At 33.0% G+C, this 10,127-nt stretch overlaps 1 non-coding gene across 1 annotated transcript; it reads right to left on the reverse strand.

Moving 5' to 3' along the window:
• On the reverse strand, positions 1-103 carry LOC112096515. Its single transcript, XR_002904418.1, has one exon. It is a non-coding gene; the product is annotated as a small nucleolar RNA R71 (small nucleolar RNA).
• Between the last annotated feature and the right edge of the window lie 10,024 nt (positions 104-10,127).

A 10,127-nucleotide genomic window follows, 5' to 3' on the forward strand; every position in this document is an offset into this window, starting at 1 on the left:
ATTTGCAGGGAGATTTCAGAGTTTATACAAAAGAGGATGAATAATTCTTTGAAGCATGGCAGAGATTTAATCACTTACTCTTGAAGTGTCCTCATTATGCGTTTGAAAAATGGCATCAGTGCCAATATTTTCTAAAAGGATTATTGCCACATATTCAAGAGTGGTTGATAGACACCAGTGGAGGTGAACTTATGTCCAAGAGTGTGACAAAAGTTTGGGACTTTTTCCAAAGACAAGCTGATAATTACATCAGAGGAGTTGATCTTTAAGGAATAGTAGAAGAATAAGAGGAGTGAATGAGGCCTGCAAACCACACATTGCTGCTACAGTCTATGTCCTTGCCTTCAGACAGAACAAGTGTACTAGATTTTCAAGCAAATCCCAACCTCATTCAAGACTCTATGCTTGTACTAACAAAAGGGGCACCGAGGCAGCCTAAAAAGGCCTAAAAAAAAAAGGAAAATGCATTCGATGTGATAACCTTGGTTATACAATTAGAACTTGCACTTATAACCCGCCACCAATTCCAACTTACATATATAGCCAGAATAATTGCCGTGACCACCTATCGAACAATCTCCTGGACGAATCAGACCCTGATACCTCCACTTGGACCAATAAATATTTTGATGGAAGCTCAGAACCTACCTCGACTCAAGCATCAGGATCATGGCTTAATAATAGTCAATCAATTGGCATTACTGCACCATCCGAGCTAAATCTATTTGGGAGCAGTCTAGCATACTAAGGTTGTATATAAATGCCTTGCTAACCACTTATTTCTACCGAGGAGGTAATATTTTACCTTGACTATGAATTTATATTTTTCATATTATTTATGTTGGTGATACATGGCAATAGTTTGTTGTTTTAACATGTTGAGTGAATTAGGTTTATGACGATTGTGTTTCTATTATGCTAGATCAAAATGAAAGTTGTAGGTTCTGATATAGGGATTTATTAACTTAGAAGTTCGATTTCAACATATCTACTATTTTGTCTTGTGTTTGATTGCATCAGAACTTACGTAATTGATGTTCGATTGATAATGAATTTTGAGAAATGATAGACAAATGTTCTTGTATTTTAATTCTATAAATTGTGGAGTAAAATGGTTTACGACTGATATTGTTGGATTCATCTCATTATTCATTACTATCAATTCTTATCAGAATTTACCCGCGTGCGAAGTTTTATGTTGAAGAAGAATAGTGTAACAGTGTTAAAACGATCTAAAATTTTGAGATATTGTACTTCTATTCTATGTATATAATTAAGATCTATAAATTTTTAGGTGATTTTAGTTTGTCACTTGTTTTTGGATGAATTTTCAAAGTTTGCCACTACTGTGGCTAGTTTTTTTTTTTACAGATTCTCCAACTTCCTTTTATTTTAAAAACCACTTGTCAATAAATACCAGAATGACCTCAAATTTTAAGGGTAAGTTGTTATCACTCAATATGCGTAATTTATTTTTGGAAAGTTTGATTGAAGCCTATCAGTATTTCATTCTCTTATAATTGCTCCAAGTCATGCTACTGCAGTTGTTGCTTGATCGATTTTCTTGGTTGATGTGCTAACCTCATGTGCTATTAAAATGACGGAAGAACTTTATATGTTGTACATTTATATGTCCATTAGTATTTTCAGGAATTTCACGGTGATTCGAATAGTTCTAAACTTTGTATACAAGTTGAAATCCATATTGCTCATGCTTTCCTATTAAAATTTCAAGTTTGAAGGACATCAGTGTGATGAGGTAATGAATAAATGGATGCCTTCGGTTTTGCTTTAAAAAATTTATAACTTTTGTTCAACGCATTTTAGATCTATAAGTTTGTGGACGAATGGTGTATTAAAATTGATTTGATTGCCACTATTACCTTGTAACATTTTAAAACATATGACTGTTGTTTTATTAATATAAATGTTACTGGTTGCAGATCGTACTTCTGAACTGAAACGTCAATAGATTTTCTAAGCGAAAATATTTCCACAAAGAAGATCATCTTATTTCCTACAAGTGCTCCCAACCATGACTTCTCTTCCTATCAACGTACGAAGTTGATCGTACCTCATAAATTCGTAATTGTGAAAGTACCAAATAAATAAAATGATCCACCATTTGCAACAGTAGTTTCAAAGAGCAAAATATTGAATAACCATAATGATAATGTCAACTAATTTTTTTGCTTGAATATGACATGTTCAGCTCTAACAATACTATTACATAGTTCATGAATTGCATATACAAAAATATCATTTTTCTTATTATGTGGAATAAGCAAAATGTTGTAGCCACAACATTAGGTAAAATACATATAGAAATCAAACATGTGGCATTTTATAAAACGAAGTTGGAGAATTAGCGAGAACCATATATCTAGTTAATGTTCGGGATGAAAATGAAAGCTCAATGACTTTTGTCCAGCAGATGCATGGATTAAAAAACTGCATTATCATTTTGCTTTCCAAGCTCACAGTGCAGAACTGGTGCTAAGTATTAGCATGCTGCTTTATAGACATCACTATAACTAAAACTTGTACATACAGAGCAGGTAGTATGGAATATTCTCTAATTTCTGAAGGACAACAAAATTTCATCTAAGACATATTGTGTAGGCCAAATTTCCTTTTAAGAAATGAAGTTTAAAGAAAATGTACAATTGCATAAAACATTGAAAGGATAGTCCCGCGACCAAATTAAAAGCAACCTCGAAAGAGGAATGCTTGAAAACGAACACATGAAGATTGATCCTGGAAGACATAATAATTACCAAACTATTTCAGGAAAGAACCTAATAATGAGTTTAACGATGATTCATTTCTCTTTTTCTTGTGCAATAACTGAAAACTAAAGATTAAGTCACCTGTAAATCTATAATTTATGCCCATGACCCTTACATGTACAATGTTTTGCTTGCGCATGATAATTCATTTAATAATACCGGCCAGTCTTTCTTTTATCTGCATTGTTCATCACGTAAAAACTCTTTTGCACATAAGATCATTTTCTTTTTCATCACGTTACTTCAAGACACAAGAAATTGAACAGCCAACTTCCTCCATTCACCCTCTAATTTATACTCTTTGAAATAAGAAACAAACAAAATTTAGGTCAGTAGTAAGATCAAGTAAATTTTGTGCAATGCAGATTCAATATCATTTCTATCTAATCTTATCCACTCAAGATATCCACGAAAATCTAAATTTTCACAAAACCAAATGGTTGACTAACCATGCAATCAGGAATTTGTGCTATAGTAAGGTTCTCCATCCACCAAATCACAAACATACCACATATATACCCATTACACTGTCTCGAAATCCTTTGTTTGTGAAGGGAATGAAAACTCTGAAATCTAAAGTCGCTCCCATATAACATCCGAATTTGTCCTTCAATATCTCATCAAGTGCTTTCAACTACAGTGATTAAAAAAACAATGCAATCAGTATGTACTCTAAATGACGAAATGGAAACATAAAAGGTAGAAGATAGTTGAAAAAAAGTTTATAGTTGAAACAAAGTTTTTGAATAATCAAGTTTATTGAATAATTATGAATTGACAAAGATAGAGTTTTGGCCCCTTTGTAATAATTCTAAATGTTGCGAATTTACCAAAATAGATAAATCTAAAATATTATTTTATAATAAAATTCTCCTAATCTAAATAAGAAAAGAAAAACAAATGGTGTCTAAGTCTGAATTCTAGGAAAAAAGAAGAAGATAAAAGTCCTAAAAGAAACAGAAAATGTAGGAAAATATTTTAAAACTAAAAATGATCAGGAAAGAAACAGTATTTTCGACTTGACCATGGGGCAGAATGATGAAGCTATTTTATTTTTGATTCATTCTCATCGCAAGCTTCAAAACGGTATATTATACGCCAAAAGCGAACACCTGTAGCCTAAGTTATGCCCTCTGAAAAACACCCCATGCATAATTTACAACCATCCTACATCACCAAAGTAAGACTTTAACTTAAATAAATACAAGAAAATGTTGGAAGATAAACAAAATCAAAACACATAAAAACCCAAATTTCTTGATCCACTTACCATTGTGTTTGCTTCTCCAACTAATGCATATTTTTTATGGCACTTGGTAATGAGTCCCAAATCTCAGCACATATAGTAGGAATATCAACAACAAGAACATACCAGTGCCATGAATTATGATTTACGGTAATGACAATCTATTTATAATAAATTCAAATAATTATATCAACAACTTAATTGTTTGTTAAAGTATCAATTTGTATATGCAAATGTGATGGATTTAACGATTTTATTATTCATAAAATTTCTATAAACATATTGTCTACTTTCTAATTCTGTTAATTCACTACTGCTACTTTTATTTCATCAAACATCTAGGCATGCCTTTGCACATTGTGCCAAGTCTTGCATGTAGCACTTACTCAAGTGCTTCCACCTCCCTAGCCATGCTATATCACTTCCTTGAATTAGAATCATTTACTGCTTCTAATAACAATTAATGTCATTGTTGCATATGCCTACATTTCCTTCCAACAATATGAAGATTTTTTATGCATTCACAATCACTATAACTAATCGCAGAGTAGGTGGGCAGAAACTAGGTAAATGGATTGTCTGAACCTTTTTTGCTTTCGCCGTTTGACGAAGTCTCAGCCACAAGTGATATTCTCTACAAAAAGAAAAATGCTTTACAATATTACTCAAGAGTACAAAGCACTTAAAATTCTTTTACATTAGACTATATAAGACTGTCAACACATTGGCCTAACTCATCTCACCATGGATCATCTTTTAGGACATAAAGACAATAAATCCCTCCCACGTAGCCAATTCATCTTTGGTTGAACAATAATTCCACTACAAAACATTTTAATGACTGCAAAACTATAATATTACACTTCACAAATTACTCTTAGAAGAAAAATAGTTTACCAACAATCACAACAAATGATTGTCATTCTATATCATTTCACTTTAAATGACTTATTCATATCCAGTCAACATTTCGTTACCTATTACTAGATAATTATTATGAAAACTATACCACCCTTTATCATACCTTCCATTAAGGTGTTCATTAATTATATATCCAATCAACTTCCACTCATCTTCTATAGCAGGAAACGTCAGAACATGGGGACCTACTCTGAAATGGCCATAATGACACCAAGGCCTTTTTTGTTCTGTTACTTCTCTATTGGCCATCTCAACAAGCAACTCCACAACCTCCGTTAAAGGATTATTCACCGAAGATGAAACAACTGCATTGTCTTTGCTCATCACATCCTGCATCATGCATCGAAACATCCAAATAATAAAAAAAACATAAATGACATATTCAACTATATAATAATTTATATTATGTCAACATAACCATATATTACAGTACCTCTTTTTTGTGATAGCACTGTGGATTGACCGCAAAAGATGCTTGTAATTGTAATCCTAAATGGCACAAAACATCCTCATTATTTTTCTTCACTGTAGGATTTCTTGCGTTCCATTTTCGTCTCTTGCATTTTCATCCAAAACTATCTGACTTTTCCTTCGCCCCAATTGTCAATGTTCAATGGCAATTGTTCAACTTTTAGGCCATTGGATTCAACTATTTCATTGACTTCTTCATTTTCACTTTCCATGCCTCTAAGTTCACCTAATCCACCTCTCACGACCTTTAAGTTTCGAACAAGGTTTTGGTCATATACGTTACAACAGTCAGTTCGGAACATATCCTATGACCTTTAGTCCACGCTTTGTGCATTTCAAATACTGTCTCCACTCTCTATTTAAAAGTTTATTATTTCCTCCTTTCTCCAAATATCTTTTACGACCACCATTAGAACAACCTTTGATTTGTTTCTCATGTAGTGTAACCTACACCAAAAATTTATAATAAACAATCATCATAAATCATTTCAACCATTATTATTCTAAACAATACTATTCCTTTACACAAACCTTTTCTGCACCAATGCCTCTTTGCTTGTGCATCTACTTAATGAATCTTGTTATCTTAGCCCCATTCCACTTTATTAGAAGACAAGGCAAGAGGTTTATTTCAATATTCCAATTAGCAACATAATTGATGCACAATATCGGCATAAACTTATAATAATCAAAACTAATATACTAATAAAGATTAAATCTCATACAAATTAACCATAATTATGCCAACACCCTAGTATAAGTTTTTATAGGAGAACATCTTTAATATAGCAAAAACACCCTTACCATATGTATCATACAAATTTCAAACCAATGGTATGTGGACAAAGTCTTAAACCTTATCTTCTTCAGTAAATAGATAAATATCATTCCAAGCACATGAACCATTCAATAATGAATTATCCAGCAACCTAACCCCAACAATCGATACCCAAGACTTTACCTAAAGGTATAGCAAACAACTATTTATATATGCCGGCTTCTCCTGCTTTTATCTTATGCCTTACATTAGCTTACCAAAGCAAAGGGTCGCCTAATTTCTTGCACTGATAGTTTCTACATTCTTGACAGATATTAGTGAGGAGGAACTTATATGAATGCCACTATTCAGACGTAACAATGAACACAGTACAAAGAGAGTGAACTTTGCTTTGAATTCATCATCGCACGTGTTGATTTGCGTAGGATATCCTCCAACTTCTTGCATGTCTCCCTTTGCCTCGACATTCAATCCTCTATCTACAATACCCATTATATACCCAAAACTCAGCGGTCTAGGCTCCAACTCCTTACCATGAACAATTAAGACCGACCGTGTCGTATCAACCCTATCTACTAACCACTTACATCGTTTCTGTTGAAGCCAAGTACACTTCATCTCAATTAATTTACCAAATCCAATAGAGCACACGCCTATTCCTTTTTCGGCCATCAACTTAGATGCAACTAATGCAAATCAAGCTGGCGCACTTTCTCTCTCTTCAACAGTCCTTTCAAAATATACTTGCATTTTTGTTTTGCTTCAAGCGGCATATTTTTAAACGTACTTCCTATTTTCTTCCTCACCTGCATATTTACAAAGAAATAAATCAATCAATCAATCAATCAACCAGTAAACAAACTTTCTCAAATAACTAATTTCAATTTCACCTATATCAGTTAACTTTTCTAAACATTGCACTAAACCAATCCTTTTAGACTCCAACTCATCTCTTTCATGATACAAGCACTACCATCGTTTAATTTATCTTTTGTACTTCTTCTCCACTATATTCACGAAAAACAACATGCTGTCAAATGCCATTAACATAAGGACTTTACCATCCAATTTATTTTTTTACCAGGCTTATTTGTTCTGTTATGCTTTTCTACAAATGTAGTTGGATCAAAACACGAAAAGAAAAATATCTTACCATAAATGTTATCAGTTGTAACTTGATAATATGCATGCGAATCAGTAATTGAGCCAACATGACTTAAGAATGATGCATATTTATGGCTGTAATGATAATATTATTATTTAATGGAATCATCTTAATGAAAAAAATGTTGCAAATTTGAATGAGTATACAGAACAAATTGAATAAAAGTGTGCAATAAAAGAGTGTTCGCAGTACATTCCTGGTTAAATATGCCCCCACCGATTGTTTTCTTAATTCTTCATGTTTTCCTTTTTAAATAATTTTCAGGACATCACTAAATCACCATACATTTGATACCTTACGGTATATTATATGCTACTAAATTAAAACAAAAGTAACAACAAATAAGATACTTACTATTGTTTTGGCCCATAGTTATTACTTACTATTGTTTCTCTACTTGCCATCCCCCCCCCCCCCCCCCCCAATCTTCCCCTTCATCACCTTCCACACATAGTCTTACGTTTTCTATCTGTTGAGCTCACCATTTTGGAGACCTCTGTATCACATGTAACTACTTCTATTTTCTTTCTCATTTCTTCCTAAATGCTTCTCATTTCCCCTATCCAACAAACTACATGTTAATAAAAGAACATTAAATTCAGTGATAGTCAAATACTCAAACCAAATGGAGTAACTAAAGAAAGTTGACAATAGATGCCTAAATACTATTATAAATCTTGGAATCACAAATGTCCACAACTTAAACTATGACAACTGTATGTTGTCTATACCATCTAAAATTGCAAAACTAGCTTTGTTGAAGCTTTTTTTCACTTCAAATGCTTATTCTATATAAATGCATACTTTCAGAAAGGATTTTGCTAAATAACTCATTCAAGAACCAAAACTTTACCCAATGTAAGAGTAGTTCCGTTTACAAGCCCAATCACAGTATCTCTCCGTAAAACCCAAAAAATATATATATATACAGACAGGTGTCGATTGTAATTAGCTATACTACAAGTAAAAAAGTGTCCTATATAACATATCAGGAATACAAATAACTATAGGAATTAACAATCCAAGCTAGAATATTAAGACCTTACCCACTGCAATCAGTATAAAAGTTGAGGCTGTTGTTTGATAATTGTTGAAAAAATTTTTGAAACGAAAATGAAAAATAGAATTTATACTTCTAAATATAAAAAATGCTATGGTTAATGTTTTTAAAATTCAGTATTTTCGAGGAAAAACCCAATGAAAATGCATGAGTATGCAATTTTTCCCTCCCAAATCTTGTAGTTTAAAAACATATAAAACAACACGTTTTACTTTCACAATAGTTGTTACAAAAATAAATTTATGAATTTTGTACTTTCCTGCACATAATAGCTTCAATTTTGCTAACAAAAAAAACATAAAAATAATTGTTACTTAAAAAAAAACACAGCAATTGGGCGTAGAACTAGAATCGAAACCCTAGAAATTTATTTTTCTCTTAAGAATCTGAGCAGCCAAGAACTCAACTTTAAAATCGGTCAGCAAAGACTAGAGATTGGATAGAAATGGTGACCTCCCAAGCAGTGTTGGTTCGCTGAAACTGAACAACCACTAATTCGTTGCTACCCAGTTATATGATTCGATCTTGTCATTCAAGAAGTGAACAGCTTGCGCCACTTTGATTTGCAAGTCCATCAACATCAAATAAAGCATAGGTTGCAGAAAAATGAATGGTGGATTTTGAGTAGGATGGACGTTGGATGAGATGCAGCTTTGGCTTCTCTTGGTGGTGGATTTTCAATAGGATGCTAGTTGGAGGGGATGCAACTTTGGCTTTTCTTCCTGAATGTTTTGAGTTTTTTTTATTTTAAGATGTGGGGGATTTAATTGTGAAACAAGGTTGTTTAGTCTATTGCAACCGATTGTAATAGTCAATCTTTTGGGTTGACTTTTTGAGTCACCCGTTTGCACCCTTATCAACCAATTATATTGTCTTTCAGTTTTGTCCATATGCCACATTTTTATTAGTTAATTAGTCAAATCACAAGCTATAAGTTACGAAAACAATAACTTAGGGAAGCAACCTCAGCTACCATGCAGGGCATAACTTGAGCCGTTGGATTGAGCTTATTTAAATTCAACGTTAAACTTAGCCTTATAATTGTTATAAAGTTATTAGATTTGTAATTTATTGTACTTGAGAAAATCGATTTATTAATGATATAACGTAAAAATATAATGCACACACAATATTTGGTAAAGAATGAGCAAAAAGTGACTCAAAAGTGAAGGTCTGTGAAACAAGTAAACTAGGTTTAGAGATTTGGGAATTTTTAAAATAAACAAAGAAATGGTATTTTCGGAGTGAATAGGTGAGGTTTAATAAAAAAAAATGGTTCTAGAGACTCGCTTTAGCAAGAAATTGAGTGGAAAATGAAGAATTTAGAGAGAGAGGAGATCGAAACGAAACAGTGTAGAGAGAGAGAGAGAACGTGTGACAAAGATGATAAACAAGCCCTACAATATATAAAGTCGGCTAGCTACTTGAACTAAGTAGTTAACTGCTTCAGTTCTAGAAACTAAGTGGTCAGGTGCTTGCTTAAAGCGGCTAGCCGCTAAGTTTTTGGAACTAAATAGCGGTTAGCTGCTTAAAGAAAGCGATTAACCGGTTCCATCTAAAATTCAGATCCGTTTTGTTCTCGACCAAAATCTCGATCAATCTCCCAAAACCATTCTCCGTCGATCTCCGAAAAATCTCTCAAACGCCATCTCTCTCTTCGTCGCATCGAGACATCAATCGATCGAACATCCCAAAAA

Source organism: Citrus clementina, unplaced genomic scaffold, assembly GCF_000493195.1.
Source record: "Citrus clementina cultivar Clemenules unplaced genomic scaffold, Citrus_clementina_v1.0 scaffold_8, whole genome shotgun sequence".
NCBI classification, from domain to species: domain Eukaryota; kingdom Viridiplantae; phylum Streptophyta; class Magnoliopsida; order Sapindales; family Rutaceae; genus Citrus; species Citrus x clementina.